We start from the raw sequence: 19245 nt of genomic DNA, 5'->3' as shown, positions 1-19245 counted from the left end.
AGTTTCGGGGTGATCTATCAAATAGGGGCAGAGAAAAAGGAGTGGGGGTCAAAAAAACATAGGTTTCCCATGTTAATTCCCATAGGAGTTTTGAACGTGACTACAGCCCGAACGGCTGGACAAAATTACACCAAATTTGGAAGAAAAGTAGCTTTCGATATGCAGATTATGCTTTTCATTATTTGGTGTAAATCTGTTCAGAAGCTTAAGAGAAATTAAAGGAAATCCAAATGTGTATATCTAGGGCCACAGATCCTCCCATATGACTTTGCAAATAATAAGAGCTCATGCAGAGATCTGCAGAGCTCTAATTGGCTGCCAACACTTCAACTAGGAAGTGTTGCCAGCCATCTTAGAAATTGCCTTCGGCTGAGTCCCTAAAAAAAGTGAAAAAAACATGGGGCTAGGGTAGTGACATCCTGACTCCTTAGCTCTGATGCTGAGGTCCCAGAAGGACCCCGCCAGGGTAAAAAAAGATTCTACAAATTTGAGCAGATGTCACAAATTCACAGCAAAAAAAAAACATCGCAACTTCCTGTACTTCTTTTAATAAAGCCCCTGGGTGGGCCAGCTCCCAGGGGTATGTAAAAAATAAAGGAGGGAGCCACACAGCCCCCTGGGCTTATTTATGCCCCAGGGACCGCCACTTACCTGGGGACTTATTTCAATAGTATGCAGGGTGCCTGCGTGCCCGCCCTGCGCACCCAGGACCACTACCTCCCCAGGGCAAAATGAGAAAAATAAGTAGGTGGGACCTGTGGACGACCCCCCTGCCGCCCCGGAGACAACCTCCTCCCCTGGGCAAAGTATGTAAAATAAGTTGGGACCAACACCCCCCTAAGGCAATTTTAACACTTAAGGGGCGCGCATGACCCCCCCCCCCCGCAGCCCTGAAGACCACCGCCTCCATGGGGCTGGAAAAAGAATGAAAGGGGTCCGTTGCAGCCCGCGGCTCGGGGACCACCACCTCCCTGGGTCTAAGTGAAATATTTGAGGGGGTCCGTGTGGTCCACCTCAAGCAGCCAATAATTGCCCTGGGGACCACCACCATCCAGGGCCAGCTCCTGCTATGCCCCGTGGGGCCCACCCATGGGACACAGCTATTTGCATTGTCTTGGCACGAGCTTTGACAGCTCACGCAGAGCCAGAGCATACAAACACTTCAGTTCCAGCAAGCGAGGGGTGTCAAACAGCTCTCACTTGCTGGAAGCAGAGGTTTCCTCTGTTTCCCTGCTCGCAGAGATGTTGTCAGGAAAACAGAGGAAACAATTGCTTTCGCAGACAAGGAGCTGCATGTTTAGCAGCTCCCTGTCTGCAATGGCAATGCCGGCTCCCACAGGAGGCGAGGAGCCGGCCTGAACCACGGGGGCCTTCAGGCTCCCCCGCAGTCCCACTGTTCACTGGGTGCCCTGCAGGGCACTCAGGATAGATGGCTGGGCCCTGGGGGATGGGGTCCCCAGGGCCTAGATCAGCCAGAGGAGGGGGGCACATGGGAGGTTAGGCTCGCACCCTTGCCATACAATGCTATTTATCACAGATATTACAGCTATCAAGACTACTTTTATAACATCAATAAAAACATCAATGAAACGTTACAAGTTACATTATTGAAAAAAAACTGTGCAAGGCGGGGGCACAAGTTATAGTTACCTTAGGCCACAAATTATAGTTACTTGGAACAACTCAAACTATAACTGCTGAATTTCTTTGGTTTTGTGCGCGTAAATTTAGAACCTAACCCTAATGTCCCTGTAACCTTTGCTTTTAAAGTGAATATATATACTTATACTAGCAGAGGTGCCCCCAAGAACTCCAGTTCCATTTTTATGGATTTTGTCAGTGCGGGGATGCCATTTTATGCGTGTACAGAACATAGGTCACCACCTATGTCCAGCTACATAATGATAACTCGGAACCTAGGCATTTTTGGTATTAAAAATGTTAGAATCATACCCAAATACTGTTGCCAGTATTGGAAGGATGACTCCATGCACTCTGGGGGCTCCTTAGAGGACCCCAAGCATTGCTCCTACCAGCCTTCTAGGGTTTTCCGGGCAGCCCAAGCTGCTGCCGCCCCTCAGACAAGTTTCTGCCCTCCTGCTGCTTGAACAGCTCACGCCCAGGATGGCAGGATTTCCTTTGGGAGAGGGGGGTAACACCCTATCCTTTCGGAAATAGGTGTTACCCGGCTTGGGCGGGGTAGCCTCCCCAAGCCACTGGTATGCTTTGAAGGGCACATTTGGTGCCCTCTATGCATAAACCAGTCTACACCAGTTCACAGACCTCCAGTCCTTGCTCTGGCGCAAAACTGGACAATGAAAAGGGGAGTGACCACACCCCTGTCCATCACCACCCCAGGGGTGGTGCCCAGAATCCTGCAGAGGGTCCCTGGGTTATGCCATCTTGAATCCAAGGTTGGCAGGGACCTCTGGGAGCATCTGAGTGGCCAGGTCAGGCAGATGACGTCAGAGCCCCCTCCTGATAGGTGGTCACCTGGCTAGGTGACCAGTCCCCATTTCAGGGCTATTAAAGGTCTCTCTCCTGGGTGGGTCCTCAGATTCGGCTTGCAAGGTTCCTGCAGGACTCCTCTGCAACCTTACTTTGACTTCAAGCCACTGGAACCGCGACACGACCGTCAAGGAACAGACAAATCGGCATCCACGAGGAAGACTATGCTTGCAACATTGTTTCCATGGCTCCTTACAACTTCTGCAACATTTCCCCGGCCGTGCATCCTCTGAGGGCGGCACGTCTTCAGTTTGCATGAGAAGGAAGAAGGACTTTCCTTTGGAGTGAAGGAGTTACTCCCCTGAATCCGCAGGCACCTACTGCATTGACGACTGGCTGTGCGGATCTCCTCTCACACTGAGCTGCGTGGATCCTGCATCACAGGTTGTGGTCCGAAGTAGTCCTCTTGGTCCTCTCTGCCAGCTCTCCAACTTTGGTGGAGGTAAGCCCTTGCCTTCCCACGAAGGACACCGCGTCTCTTGCAGTTGCCAAGGCTTGTTTGTATCTCTTCCAAGGCATCTTCAGGCTACTTGTAGCTCCAGCCCCCAGCACTCCTTACTGCAACGCACAGCCCCCTGTGAGGTTCTCCTGCAGCGGGCGACCTTGCTCCAGTCATGCTGCATGGGCTCTTCCGAGTCTGTGGACTCTCTGGGTGCTGCTTCTCCTCCTGTGGACTTTCTGTATCGCTGAGGGTCCCCTGTGACTCCCCCTGAGTCCTCCTGAACCTTTCGGGTCCCCAGCAGCTCCACATTTGCTTCACCACGACTTCTGCCTTTGCCAAGGCTTTTTGGTGGCTTTTTCATTCCGCTGACTGACTGCAATCATCCATCTGGCATGGGACGACGACTGCATCCTCCAGGAACTCTTCACCTGCTACGGGGCTGCATTCCTGATCATCTTCATCCTGCCCACAACCAACTCCTGCATTCACAGCTGGGTGGGTAGTAGCTCCTGCTCCTCCTGGACTCTTCTGTGATTTCTGGATTTGGTCCCCTTCTTCCACCGTCTTCCTCATCAGGAAACCACTGCTGGTTTCTTGCAGTCTTGTCTGGGTGTTGCATTTTCTTAATTTTCTTCCTTTTGGGTGGTTTGGGGAAAATCTAGTAATTTACTCCTTTCCTCCAGGTCACTAGGGGGCACTGTGGTACTTACCTTTGGGGTTTACAGATACCCCACATTTCCCTCTACACATTCCACTTACCTAGGTGGGGGTCCTGTGTTTGCATTCACTTTTTTTTAGTATATGGTTTGGGCTCCCCCTAGGGTCACTATTGTCTAATTGCAGTTGCATTGTTTTCTATCACTGTCTATGCCTATTGCTGATATCTAGTGTATATATTTAGTGTGTTACTTACCTCCTATTGGAGGGTTGCCTCCCTAGTACTTTTTGGTATTGTCACTAAAATAAAGTACCTGTATTTTTGCAACACTCAGGCCCTCATTATGACTTTGGCGGGCAGTGGAGGCCGCCCACCAAAATTCCTGCATTGGGATGACCTCATATGCGGCCATCCTACTACTGCTACCTACTACGAGTTTCCTGCTGGGCTGACGGGCAGAAACAGCGTTTCCACCCGCTGGCCCAGAGGGAAACACACCACAACATTGACACTGGCTCGCAATAGAGCCGGTGACACTATTGCGGTGCGTCGGGTGCGACAGCACCTGTCACGCTTTTTGCTGACCGTAATTCATGCAAAGGCTCGTGGAAATGCAGGTCGTAATCCGGAGGGCAGCGCTGATTGCAGCGCTGCCCTGGCAGATTGAGACCGCCGGCACTGCCAGGCTGTCAGCTAGCGGCAACTGAGCAGTGCCAGCAGTTGACCCGTGGCGGCTTTGCCACAGTCAAAATGTATCAGTCGGACTGCTCCTGTTGGCGGCGGTCTGAGCGCCATCGACAGTCTGGCAGTCTATGGACAGCCAGACTCATAATGAGGCCCTGAGTGTTTTCTTTCCTGTGTGTAAGTACTGTGTGAGCCTGGCTTCTAGACACTGACTACTCTACACTAATAGGGGATACCTGGACCTCTTATAAGGTGTAAGTACCCACAACACACCACGCTGGCTTCCTACAAAATAATATATATTTATATATTAAAAGAGGTGGTTGCTGAAACATTCAAATAAAGAGATTATATTGGGGCCTTTTGGAGTGCGGTGAATTACCTTTGCTATAATTGCTATTTTGAGGGTGGTCTCCTCCGTCACCAGCAGCGGAAGCTGACTGTGACACCGAAAGTTTGTTCAGACCTTTTGTATATATATATATATATATATATATAGAGAGAGAGAGAGAGAGAGAAAGATATATATATATATATATATATATATATATATATATATATATATATACACAAAAAACTGATGGGTTACATAACAGATGTAACTAAATAAAGTGGGTGTAAGGTTAAGTCACATTTTTGACCCCAACTGGCACCAGGCAGCAAGATTTATTTATTTTATGAATTGATAGTGGATGATTTAAACGGCCTAAAAGTGAAATGGCGGGATAGCAAACAGGCAATTTCTCCCTAAAGGATTGGCATGATATATCACTTTAGAAGAATAGCGTCTCTTTGGTCATTGAACCCTCCAATAAGGGGGGGAATAATGTATTAATGCATTGTGAAGCTTATGTGCTAGAAGCTAAACGCCAATTGAGTAATACAATTCATTATCAATGCATGTCTCACAATCCTATGAAAAATATGGAAAAGGAGTTCCATCAGAAATTAATGGTTTGGTATGAACAAAATGTATTGGATTGGGGTGAATTGCAATATATAAAAATGGAACATGCTAAAGTTGCCACCATCTGCTTCATTCCAAAGGTCCATAAAGATGTAAAAGTTCCACCTGGCAGGCCTATTGTGAGCTCCTGTGTATCACTCTCCGAGAACTGCTCACACTATTTACATCTTTTTCTTCAACCCTATTTGACAGCTTTACCCTCATATCTCAGAGACCTCACTGATTTTTTTAAACAACTGGATGGGATTGTGTGGCAACGGGAGTACACCATGGTGACATTAGATGTGGTATCCCTTTATACCTCCATCAACCATGAGAATAGTATAAGAGTATGTGAATAAGTTTTCAGGGATAGATTCAATTAATATCTTTAATAATATACACAGACGGTATTGGAGATGTTAAGATATAGCTTGACATAATTATGTTTAATGGCCAATACTATCTATGGGCACCTCTTTTGCCCCCACCTATGCAAACTTAGTCATGGAGCAGTGGGAGAAGGAGGTGGTCTGGGCTGACAGTAACAATACATATATGGAGAACATGGTACAATGGACTCGCTTCATAGACAATTTGTTCATATTGTGGGAAGGCGAGGGATCACATTTGGAGGAGTTAATTGAGAAATTGAATTGTAATTATATGAGTATTCAATTGACCATGACGTTAAGCAATACACATTGGGAATTTCTTGATGTGGAGTTGAATGATGTGGATGGTAGATTAGTAACAACAATACATAGAAAAGCAACGGTTACTAAATCAATTCTGAATGCAAATAGTGGCCATCCTGTGGTTTTAAAATGGAATATTCCATATGATAAAATGGTACGAGAAAGAATTTCATCTACGAATGAAGAATTTGAGTATGAAGCAGCAAAAATGATGGAGAGATTCAGATAAACGAGGATATCCTCAAAGTGCACTTTTGGATGCCAAGGAGAGAGCAAGAAATAAATCTAGAGATCAAGCACTATATCAAACAGAAGGAGGGAGGATAATTAAGGAAAAGGAGGAAATAAAAATATTAATTTGGAGTTCCATCCAGGCCACTCAATGGTAAAAAGAATATTACAAACAAACTGGAATATCTTGCAAAAGGGCAAACATCTGGATGGAGTGATTGGAAATGGCTCCAGAATAACCTCTAAAAAGACCCAATCATTGGGGAATATCCTTATACGTAATCACCAGGAACCCATAAAGGAGAGTAAATGGTTATCAAAAATGATGGGGAGCTTTGCAAAGTGCCATTCATGTAAAGCCTGTCAATTTGGTGTTAATCAAAAAGCATATCGGTCATTGAAGTCTGTATTATCCCCATAAGAGATATAGGCCCTCATTCTGACCCTGGCGGTCGGTGATAATGCGGCGGCCAAGCCGCCAACAGGCCGGCGGTCCAAAATATGCAATTCTGACCCTGGCGGGAACCGCCAACACAGCCCGCCGCATTAACACTCCGCCCGCCACGGCGGAACAAACAAACAGCGCGGCGGTCCCCGCCAACAGCCAGGCGGCAGACAATGTACCGCCCACCCTATCACGACCCACCAATCCGCCACCTTTTCCGGGGCGGGAGCACCGCCGATAAAAACACGGCGGAAACAGACTACGAACGGGAAAACGCTCACCTCTACGCACTCCACGCGAGATTCCGGCAGTATGGAACCCGAGTTGCAGGTCATCCCCGCACTCCTATACCTGCTCCTGTACCAGGAGCACGCCCGGCGGCGCGGAAGACATCGGTGAGTACTGCACCTACGACACAGGGGAGGGAAAAGATTACCGGCACACACCCACCCACCCACACCCACTACAACACACACATCAATGCATTCCCACAGATCACTGTCACAACCCACAAACCCCCCCCTCCGAAATAATGCAAAGACCAAAAGAAGAGATCATAAACGGGCAGATATATTGAAATATGGACACCAGTAATCCCAATAAATAAATAAACTATGTACAAAATATATACAGCTACTAAATGTAGTCCAACCACTGTCCGTGGACCACAGGGGTCCTGTGCAAAGGGGCAAGGCCCAGTCCCACGACAAGAACTCCACGGAGAGAACACTGCAGGGGCATCAGAAAGAAAATAGGACAGGCACCTCAGGGGGAAGGGAAGGGGGGGCACCTCAGCCACTTGAGTACACGACGCCAGATCCACGAGGGGACTCCATGACCACTGGCCCATCCTGGGGAGAGCAAAGCCACAGTCCATACAGTCCATACAGTGGGTGGCCTGCCCACTGGGCCATCCTGGGGAGAGCAAAGCCACAGTCCATACAGTCCATACAGTGGGTGGCCTGCCCACTGGGCCATCCTGGGGAGTGCAAAGCCACAGTCCATACAGTCCATACAGTGGGTGGCCTGCCCACTGGGCCATCCTGGGGAGAGCAAAGCCACAGTCCATACAGTCCATACAGTCCATACAGTGGGTGGCCTGCCCACTGGGCCATCCTGGGGAGAGCAAAGCCACAGTCCATACAGTCCATACAGTGGGTGGCCTGCCCACTGGGCCATCCTGGGGAGTGCAAAGCCACAGTCCATACAGTCCATACAGTGGGTGGCCTGCCCACTGGGCCATCCTGGGGAGAGCAAAGCCACAGTCCATACAGTCCATACAGTGGGTGGCCTGCCCACTGGGCCATCCTGGGGAGAGCAAAGCCGCAGTCCATACAGTGAATACAGTGGGTGGCCTGCCCACTGGGCCATCCTGGGGAGTGCAAAGCCACAGTCCATACAGTCCATACAGTGGGTGGCCTGCCCACTGGGCCATCCTGGGGAGTGCAAAGCCACAGTCCATACAGTCCATACAGTGGGTGGCCTGCCCACTGGGCCATCCTGGGGAGAGCAAAGCCACAGTCCAAACAGTCCATAACAGACTCCACTGCCACTGGAGGAGGCATGTTGGCCAGAGGACATCCTGCAGCCCTGCCCGAGACAGATCCTGCCCTGCCACGTCTGCCAAAGGGCCAGCGGTTCTTGCCTGGAAGGGCCCAGTTCAGCGCTTCTTGCCTTGAAGGGCCCAGTTCAGCGCTTCTTGCCTTGAAGGGCCCAGTTCAGCGCTTCTTGCCTTGAAGGGCCCAGTTCAGCGGGTCTTGCCTTGAAGGGCCCAGTTCAGCGCTTCTTGCCTTGAAGGGCCCAGTTCAGCGGGTCTTGCCTTGAAGGGCCCAGTTCAGCGGTTCTTGAGACGGCGGTCCCCAGCGGAGCGGTGCTTGAGACGGCGGGGCCCAGTTCAGCGGTTCTTGAGACGGCGGGCCCAGTTCAGCGGTTCTTGAGACGGCGGGGCCCAGTTCAGCGGTTCTTGAGACGGCGGTCCCCAGCGGAGCGGTGCTGGAGACGGCGGGGCCCAGTTCAGCGGTTCTTGAGACGGCGGGGCCCAGTTCAGCGGTGCTTGAGACGGCGGGGCCCAGTTCAGCGGTTCTTGAGACGGCGGGGCCCAGTTCAGCGGTTCTTGAGACGGCGGTCCCCAGCGGAGCGGTGCTGGAGACGGCGGGGCCCAGTTCAGCGGTTCTTGAGACGGCGGGGCCCAGTTCAGCGGTGCTTGAGACGGCGGGGCCCAGTTCAGCGGTTCTTGAGACGGCGGGGCCCAGTTCAGCGGTTCTTGAGACGGCGGGGCCCAGTTCAGCGGTGCTTGAGACGGCGGGGCCCAGTTCAGTGGTTCTTGAGACGGCGGGGCCCAGTTCAGCGGTTCTTGAGATGGCGGTCCCCAGCGGAGCGGTGCTGGAGACGGCGGGGCCCAGTTCAGCGGTTCTTGAGACGGCGGGGCCCAGTTCAGCGGTGCTTGAGACGGCGGGGCCCAGTTTAGCGGTTCTTGAGACGGCGGGGCCCAGTTCAGCGGTTCTTGAGACGGCGGGGCCCAGTTCAGCGGTTCTTGAGACGGCGGGGCCCAGTTCAGCGGTTCTTGAGACGGCGGGGCCCAGTTCAGCGGTGCTGGAGACGACGGGGCCCAGTTCAGCGGTTCTTGAGATGGCGGGGCCCAGTTCAGCGGTTCTTGAGACGGCGGGCCCAGTTCAGCGGTTCTTGAGATGGCGGGGCCCAGTTCAGCGGTTCTTGAGACGGCGGGGCCCAGTTCAGCGGTTCTTGAGACGGCGGGGCCCAGTTCAGCGGTGCTGGAGACGGCGGGGCCCAGTTCAGCGGTTCTTGAGACGGCGGGGCCCAGTTCAGCGGTTCTTGAGATGGCGGGGCCCAGTTCAGCGGTTCTTGAGACGGCGGGGCCCAGTTCAGCGGTGCTTGAGACGGCGGGGCCCAGTTCAGCGGTTCTTGAGACGGCGGGGCCCAGTTCAGCGGTTCTTGAGACGGCGGTCCCCAGCGGAGCGGTGCTGGAGACGGCGGGGCCCAGTTCAGCGGTTCTTGAGACGGCGGGGCCCAGTTCAGCGGTGCTTGAGACGGCGGGGCCCAGTTCAGCGGTTCTTGAGACGGCGGGGCCCAGTTCAGCGGTGCTTGAGACGGCGGGGCCCAGTTCAGCGGTTCTTGAGACGGCGGGGCCCAGTTCAGCGGTTCTTGAGACGGCGGTCCCCAGCGGAGCGGTGCTGGAGACGGCGGGGCCCAGTTCAGCGGTTCTTGAGACGGCAGGGCCCAGTTCAGCGGTGCTTGAGACGGCGGGGCCTAGTTCAGCGGTTCTTGAGACGGCGGGGCCCAGTTCAGCGGTTCTTGAGACGGCGGGGCCCAGTTCAGCGGTTCTTGAGACGGCGGGGCCCAGTTCAGCGGTTCTTGAGACGGCGGGGCCCAGTTCAGCGGTGCTGGAGACGGCGGGGCCCAGTTCAGCGGTTCTTGAGACGGGCGGGGCCCAGTTCAGCGGTTCTTGAGACGGCGGGGCCCAGTTCAGCGGTTCTTGAGACGGCGGGGCCCAGTTCAGCGGTTCTTGAGACGGCGGGCCCAGTTCAGCGGTTCTTGAGACGGCGGGGCCCAGTTCAGCGGTGCTGGAGACGGCGGGGCCCAGTTCAGCGGTTCTTGAGACGGCGGGGCCCAGTTCAGCGGTTCTTGAGACGGCGGGGCCCAGTTCAGCGGTTCTTGAGACGGCGGGGCCCAGTTCAGCGGTTCTTGAGACGGCGGGGCCCAGTTCAGCGGTGCTGGAGACGGCGGGGCCCAGTTCAGCGGTTCTTGAGACGGCGGGGCCCAGTTCAGCGGTTCTTGAGACGGCGGGGCCCAGTTCAGCGGTTCTTGAGACGGCGGGGCCCAGTTCAGCGGTGCTGGAGACGGCGGGGCCCAGTTCAGCGGTTCTTGAGACGGCGGCCGGTCTTTCGCCAACTGCTCATTGCCTGGTGGTGCCCTCCTGGGCAGCGGGGATGGTGCTCCTTCAATGCCCACCTGGGCTGTGGGTGGTGGGGCCCTCCTGGCCAGCTGGGCTGGGTCCTCCCTGGCCAGCGGCTATGGGGGTGGTGGGCTCCTCCTGGGCAGCAGGCCTGCAGCCTGACCTCTCCGACTTGCTGCCCTTGCCCTCCTTAGTCGGGAGTCTGTGGCCCTTTCCTCCCTTTGGAGCTGTGGCTGGTGACTGTGTCTGGGTGGTGTCCGGGGGGGATGTAGAAGCCGGGCTCCTGCGGCGCCCCTTCCGCCTTCTGCTCCTCTTCCCAGGGGGTGGGCTGGCTGTCCCCTTGCTGCTGGGCGAAGATCCAGACATGCGGGCTGGTGGGCTCCAATACCCCTGCACCCTTGTCAAGGGGGCTGCAGGGCTGGTGGTGGCTGAGGTGCTCTTCTTACCCCGACGAGAAGGAGGGGGGGGCTCAGGGTCAGGAAAGAAGTTAGCAGTGGCGAGGAAGAGTTTCTTGGGACAATGGAGAGTGGTAGGTACAGTGGGAATGGGAGTGGAGGGAGAGGATGTGGTTGTAGGTGAGTCACGTTTGCTGTCTTTGGCTGCAGGTGCAGGAGGGATAGGCTGTCGTGAGGTGGATGGCTGTTGGGTGGGTGGGTGGCTGCGTTTGTGTGGTGTGGAAGAGGGGGTGACAGACACAGTGGGAGAGGACACAGGGGACGTGTAAATGGCAGTGGGGGTGGTGACTGCACATGTGTGGACTGGACTGGAGGGTGTGCTGGTGATGGAAACACTGGCTGATGGTGAGGTGAATGGAGGTGTGAGTGTAGACGTCACAGGGAGGGAGGAGGGAGACGAAGAGGTGGGGGTCACAGAGGTGGTAGTGACTGTTGGCATGTCTGCATCGGAATGTTGCGTGTGTGAATGTCTGCGTGATCTGTGGTGCTTATGTTTGGATGAGCTTCTCTTGGGTGTTGAGGTGTGTGCAGGCTGGTCTGATGGTGTGGGTGGGACAGGCAGAGGAACAGGACAGGACAGGGACAGAATCATTGAACAGTACTTCCAATAGGACACAGGTAACAATTCAAAGATAATTTAGTAAATCTGAACTACTCTCCTGCATCTCTGCTGCCTGTCTATTTGCCCCAGTGTATGATGACTGAGTTGTGGCTTTTCCCTCCCTATTTCAGATCTGGGGTCCCCACTACGAGTCCTGTGCTTCGTTTCCCCATGGACTACAGCTTTGTGGCAGCTGTTTGTTGACTTCACTATGTACAAGGACATATTTGCACTGTCATGTCAATTACAATATTTTGAAATCACAGCCAGACTCCAGATAGTTTTGTGCAAAATAGGTGTTTATTTAAGTGCTCAAAATGGGATGGGTGGTTTCAAGTGGGTGGGGGCTATGGTGAAGGAATGTCCATGGCAGAGTCCAGAGTAACAGTCACACAGGTGCATTGTCCAGAGGCCTGTGGAGAGATGGAGCATGGGCAGTTCAAGGATGGACAGGGTGACAATGTGGGACAGTGGGATGACATCAGTTGGTATCCTTTGCTGGCGGGGGTCTTGACATCCTACTCTGTCTTCTTGCGAGATCTCAGGGCCCTCTTGCGGGGTGGTTCTTCTCCTGCAGGAGGTGGGGGTCTGGTGGGCTGCTGCTGTGCGGGGGCCTCCTGTCCATATTGTATTGTGTGTGTGGGAGTGGTGTGTGTATGTGTATCAGGTGTGTGGAATTCAAATCGGCCAATGTGGCTGAGTTTTGTTCGTTTGTGTGTATTCTGACCGCGGCGGTGTGTCCCGCCAATGGAATACCGCGTTTGAAAGACCGCCGCGTGGATTCGTGGGTCGTAATGGCATGGGCGTATTTCTGTTGGCGTGACGGTGGAGGTTTTGTCACCTCCACTTTTCCGCCGACCGCTGGTCTGGCGGTCTGTTGTGGCTGTCGGATTTTCGGAGGTTTGGCTGCTGCGGGTTAGAATGACCGTGGCGGGTTTCCGCGACCGCGGCGGGATTATGGAGGATTTCTGACCGGCGGTAGGCGCCTTTTACCGCCGAGGTCAGAATGACCACCATAATAACATGTGGCACTGATTACATAATCTATTCATTACAATGTGAATGTAATAAGTTGTGTATTGGCAGCACAGTCTATAAATTAAAGATCAGAGTGTTGCAACATATACGAGCAATAAGGAATGGGGATAAAAGTTTTCCAATGGCTAACCATTTTGAGAAATGTTGTAACTGCTCCCTGGAAAGATTCACATTTTTTGGATTGAAGCATTTTAAGAGACATACACAAGAGGGTGACAGACAGAAAGACCTTAGAAGAGAAGAATCTAAATTGATTGTATTGATGGGTACTGAATTCCCCTGTGGGCACAACACAGATGCTGACCTACATGTACATCTGTAGAATTTTATTTTAATACTTATGGACTTAATATGATATTTTCTACCACCACTGATGATCTTGCTGCCCCCATATGCTTGTGTTCTTTCTCTAGTATTGCTTTTATGATTTGTATTGGATCAATTGTATTGGAATGATCGCACCGGACTGTCCTTAATGCATTTTATGAATTTGATCTTCCTTGATATTTGTATGAAATTGTTGGACAGTATACCTGCTGTTGAATAGGGCACTTTATTGAGTTGATGAATGGAGAGTTGTTTCCATTATTATTTATTTTTATTAATTGAATCATTGAGTTATCAATGTCTGGATGAAGATATAAGGTTGTGTTCCATCAAGATGTCGCCTTTTCTACTGAATATACTTGTGTTTTATATGTATAGGATATCTCATTTTAGATTTAGATGCATGGTCTGATATTTACAATCATCATAGGAATGTGTGAATGTAATATCTCATTTGCTACCCCTTATGAAAATCAATGTAGAAAATAATGAGTGAAATTACATTAATAACCATTTCGTCCCTCATCGACCCATAGATTTACATCTCTTGCACTTGACACTTTATAAAGTAATGGTGAATTGAAGAATTGGACATTTTCCCTTGTTTACTGGATGTTTACACTCCTTGCATGAGACATTTTATAAGTAATGGCTGTAGGAAAGTACCCTTTTTTTGGCATGTTACCCTCAATTTCTGCCTGAAGTCAGTGTGTTTTTGACTGTGTCACTGGGATCCTGCTGGTCAGGACCTCAGTGCTTATGGTTTATGGCCTGTTTGTCAGTGTGTTTCACTGTTTTCTAAATTGTCACTGGAGTCCTGCTAATCAGGACTCCAGTGCTCATGCTATCTCTAGTTCCAGATTTGTCACTCCATACTGGTAACTCAGTATTTCACTCCGAATTGGCATACTGGACCTCTCTTATAAGTCCCTAGTATATGGTACTTAGGTACCAGGGCATTGGGGCTCCAGGGGATCCCTATGGGCTGCAGCATTTCTTTTGCCACCCATAGGGAGCCCATGCAAAGGCTTCTACAGGGCTGCTATTGCAGCCTGTGTGAAATACTGCATGCACTATTTCACAGCCATTTTCGTTGCACCAGGTCACTAATAAGTCACCTATATATCAGATCGTCCAACCCTGAAGGCTGGGTGCAAAGTACCTGTGTGTGAGGGCACCCCTGAACTAGCAGAGGTGCCCCCACGTTGTCTAGGCCCATTTTCCCAGACTTCGTGAGTACGGGGACACCATTTTACGCGTGCACCGGACATATGTCAATACCTATGTCCAGCTTCATAATGTAACCTCAAATATGGCCATGTAAGGTGTCTATCAACTGGGAATTGTACCCCAATACTGATTCCAGTATTGGTAGAACAATCTCATGCACTCTGGGGGCTCCAACGAGGACCCCCAGTACTGCCATACAAGCCTTCAGAGGTTTTAAAAGGCAGCTCCAGCTGCTGTGACCTCACAGACAGGCTTCAGCCCTCCTGGGGCTTCAGCAGGTCAATCTCAAGAAGGCAGAACAAAGCATTTCCTTTGGGAGAGTGGTGTTACACACTCTCCCTTTGGAAATAGGTTTTACGGGCATGGGAGGGGTATCCTCCCAGACCCTCTGGAAATACTCTGAAGGGCTCAGATGGTGCCCACCTTGCATAATCTAGTCTACACCTGTTCAGGGACCCCAGTCGCTGCTCTGGCAGGAAACTGGACAAAGGAAAGGGGGGTGACCATTCCCCTGTCCATCACCACCCCAGGAGTGGTGCCCAGAGCTCCTCCAGAGTGTCCCTGGGTTTTGTGAACTTGGATTCCAAGGTGGTGGGGCACTCTGGGAGCATCTGAGTGGCCAGTGACAGCAGGTGACGTCAGAGACCCATCATGATAGGAGCTTATCTGGTTAGGTGACCAACCCCCCTCTCAGGGCTATTAGGGTCTCTTCTCTGGGTGTTTCTTCAGATTCGGATTGCAGGACTCCAGCAGGAATCCTCTGCATCCTTTACTTCATCTTCTACCGACAGAACAACTGCTGACTGCTCCAGAAACTCTACAAAACTGCAACAAAGAAGCTAGGACAACTTCTGCAACACTGTATCTTCAGCTCATGCCAGTAACTGCAACAGTTTCCAGGTCTTGCATCCTCCGAGGACTGCCTGTCTTCAGCCTGCACCAGTAGAACTGAAGCAATCTCCTGTGGAGTGGCGGAGTCACTTCTGTGCTTCAGCAGGCACCTCTCTGCAGCGACGACCGGCGGCTTGGGTCCCTTCTCCAGACAACAGGCGTGGATCCAGCAATACTTGTGGTGGACTAAAGTGACTCCGGCAGTCCCAACGTCCAGCTGTCCAACTTTGGTGGAGGTAAGAGGTAAGAGAGTACACAAGACAGAACCACTGTGCACCGCGTGACTTGCAGTTGCCAAGGCTTGTGTGCGACCTTCCAAGAATTCTTCGTGCACAGTACAGCTTAGGCCCCCAGCACTCCATCCTGCAAGGCACAGCTTCCTGAGTGGTTCTCCGGCGGCGTGGGAATCCTTTATGTCGTGCCTCATGGGCCTCCATTCCCTGTCCCTATGCTGTGGGACCTGTGCACGCTGCCTGGTCTTCTGAGGGTTCTCTGAGTTGCTGAGAGCCCCCTCTGTCTCTTTTTCCTGGGTAAAGGCCACTAGGGCCCTACTGGTCCCGGGCAGCGCCATTTTCTGCTAACCGCGAGCTTTGCATGTGCAAAGGCATGTTGGCAGAATCCAGCGAAGCAAACCAGACTGCATTCATCAATCCAGCGTGGGACATCTTCTGTACCAACCAGGAACCCGCATCTGTCTTCTTTGGTGCAATACTGACTTTGTCTTCTCACCGGTGGTTCTTCTTTTGCACTTTCATCCGGGTTAGTAGGGGCTCCTGTTCTCCCTGGACTCTTCAGTGCTTCTTGGACTTGGTCCCCTTTTTCCACAGGTCTTCAGGTCCAGGAATCCATTGTTGGTGTCTTGCAGTCTCTTCTGGTTCTTGCATAATCTTCTGTCACAACTTCTTGTGTGTTTCAGGAAACTTACCATGAATTTCTCCTGTTTTCTTGGGCTCTGGGGTGGGGACTATTATTTACCTTTGGTGTTTTCTTTCACAATTAGCGCCCCTCTACACACTACACTTGCCTAGATGGGAGACCGACTTTCGCATTCAACTATTTTAGTATATGGTTTGTGTTCCCCCTAGGCCCATTGCAACCTATTGTGATTTTCACTGTTTGTACTATTTTCTGACTATTTACTTACCTGTTTTTGATTACTAGTGTATATATTGTGCGTTTTACTTACCTCCTAAGGGAGTATAGTCTCCAGAGTATTTTTGGCATTGTGTCACTAAAATAAAGTACCTTTATTTTTGTAACACAGAGTATTGTCTTTCATGTGTGTGAGTACCATGTGACTACAGTGGTATTGCAAGAGCTTTGCATGTCCCCTAGTTCAGCCTTGGCTGCTCTGCCTACACCTACCTGTAGACCAGAGGTCTCCAAACTTTTTAATGCTGCGCCCCCCCCAGTTGCAAAATAAAAATCATTGGGGCCCCCCTCAGAATTTTTCACAATTATTTTATAAACATGGCAATGTTTAAATATGTCTAAACCTATTTAAACATTGCAGTTAAGTACTGTTACCGGTTTAAAACTGCAAAAACATGCTTCTGCTTAAAATAAAGGCCTGTTATCTGTATAATATTTATTTTGGCCAGAGTCTGGGGCCCCCCCTGGGATCACTTGAGGCCCCCCTAGGGGGGGCCGCCCCCCAGTTTGAAGACCTCTGCTGTAGACAGTCTGGCTTCTAGACACTGACTACATTTCACTAAAAAGGGATAAATGGACCTGGTATAAGGTGTAAATACCTTTGGTACCCACTACAAACCAGGCCAGCCTCCTACATTAGTGGTGCAGCGGTAGGATAAGTGCTTGCAATTTCCTTATCACTCTGTCACCGGTGCTTTCCACAGCAAAGTGTACTCTGCACCTGGAGCTATACAAAAGTATACCTAGTCTTTCCACTTGCTTTCCAAAAGTCAAAAAGTTAGATAAGGTAGGTATTTCTCTTTCCTTTCACTTTACTCTAACTTTCTAATACTATGGGGGTTATTACAACTTTGGAGGAGGTGTTAATCCGTCTCAAAAGTGACGGTAAAGTGACGGATATACCACCAGCCGTATTACGAGTTCCATAGGATATAATGGACTCGTAATACGGCTGGTGGTATATCCGTCACTTTACCGTCACTTTTGGGACGGATTAACACCTCCTCCAAAGTTGTAATAACCCCCTATGTCTTCCTCTGAGGCCACTCCTAGGGTCATAAATCCTCTTATGAGAACCTAACCTTTAAAGTTTTGAGGGGCTCTGCTCAGACAGAAGCCTAGAGATAGGGAAGAACCTTAACAAGGATTTCCTTTTAAATCTCCTTCTCCAGGATGACCAGGTGCAGTCTGGTAACCAGGAAGAGGAAAGGGATGGGGATTGTAACTTATTAGAATCAGGGGAGCAGCCTGAGGATTTAGGGGAGGGTCCTTCACAATATATTCCCCCTTGCAAACCATCTAGTGTAGATGGCAGTGGGAGGGGTTCACAAACAGGTAGAGCTCCCTTCACACCTAGAGACCAGATTACTAGGGTTACAAAAGTTAGGGAAAGATCTGCCTCTGCTCATTCCCATGTAACTTCAGTCTCTGATGTGTCCCACACATCCAATCCTGAGGATAACTCCCTAGACAGGAAACTTAGAAAGCTGAGATTGGAGGAGGCTAGACTGATGCTGCAACAACAACAGTCGGCCCTAGATAGGGAAGCCTTAGCTGTAGAAAGTGAAAGGCAGGGGTTGGGATAAGTTCCCCACGGTGGCAGCAGCAATAGCAGTTTGAGGAGTTTTAGTGTTAGGGAGAATACTTTTGATTCCAGAAATTTGCACACAATTATTCCCCCTTCCAAAGAGGGGGATGACATTTACAAGTGGTTTGCTGCACTTGAGAGGGCCAGTAAACTTCAGAGGGTCCCTCAGATGTAGTGGGCTGCAATTCTGTGGTTGTCCTTTTCTGGCAAGAGGAGAGACAGACTCCTTACTGTCAGAGAGGAGGATTCAGATAATTACAATGTTTTGAAGACGGCACTCTTGGGTGTATTTGGCTTAACCACTGAACAATACAGAATTAAGTTCAGAGAAACCAGAAAAGAGTCTTCACAAGATTGGATAGACTTTGTGGACTGTTCAGTGAAGGCTTTAGAAGGTTGGGTACATGGCAGCAAAGTGTCCGATTATAAGGGTATTTATAACCTGATTGGGAGAGAGCATATTCTTAACAAGTGTGTGTCTGACTTGTTGCACCAGTACTTGGTAGACACAGATCTGACCTCTCCCCAAGAATTGGAAAAGAAGGCAGACAAATGGGTCAGAACAGGGGTGAGAAGAAAAGATCATACAGAGGGTGACAAGGACAAGAAGAAGGATGGTAAGTCTCATGATAAGGGTGGGGACAAAGATAAAATGTCAGAGTCTTCATCAGGCCCCCAAAAATCTTCTGGGGGTGGGCACAAATCCTCTTCCAACCAACAGAAAAAAGCCTTGGTGTTACATGTGTAAAAACAAAGGCCATTGGGCAAGTGATCCTACTTGTCCCAAGAAAAACACCAAAGCTCACACCACCACAACCCCCACTGCTTCCACTAGTGCCCCTAGTAATAGCAGTGGTGGTGGGAAAACACTACAAACAACCAGTCCAAGGGTGTAGCTGGGCTCACTTTGGTTAATGTAGTGGGGGTTGGTTTCATTAGGGAATCCACTCAGGCTGTTTTAGTCTCTGATGGTGGCATTGACCTTGCCACTGTTATTGCTTGTCCCCTTATTATCAATAAATACAAGCAACAACCCCTAATCAATGGAGTTTAGGTTGAGGCCTACAGGGACACATGTGCCAGTGTCACTATGGTGATGGAGAAACTGGTTGCCCTGAGCAACATCTACTTGGTCATCAGTACCAAGTGACTGACGCCCATATTATCACTGTTAGCCACTCCATGGCTGTTGTGAATCTCAACTGGTGGAGGGGTTACTGGTCCAAATAAAGTGGTATCCACTCACCTACCTGTAGAATGTCTACTGGGCAATGATTTGGAGACATCAGCTTGGGCAGAAGTGGAATTGGAGGCTCATGCAGCAATGCTGGGCATTCCTGGGCACATCTTTGCTCTCACCAGGGCTCAGGCCAAGAAGCAAAGAGGACAGGGAAACTTGGATCCTGGAACAATGGACCAAGTGCTCCCAAAAAGTAGG

The sequence above is a fragment of the Pleurodeles waltl genome, chromosome 7, assembly GCF_031143425.1.
Source record: "Pleurodeles waltl isolate 20211129_DDA chromosome 7, aPleWal1.hap1.20221129, whole genome shotgun sequence".
Lineage (NCBI taxonomy): Eukaryota > Metazoa > Chordata > Amphibia > Caudata > Salamandridae > Pleurodeles > Pleurodeles waltl.
Note: the sequence above shows the minus strand (reverse complement) of the source record.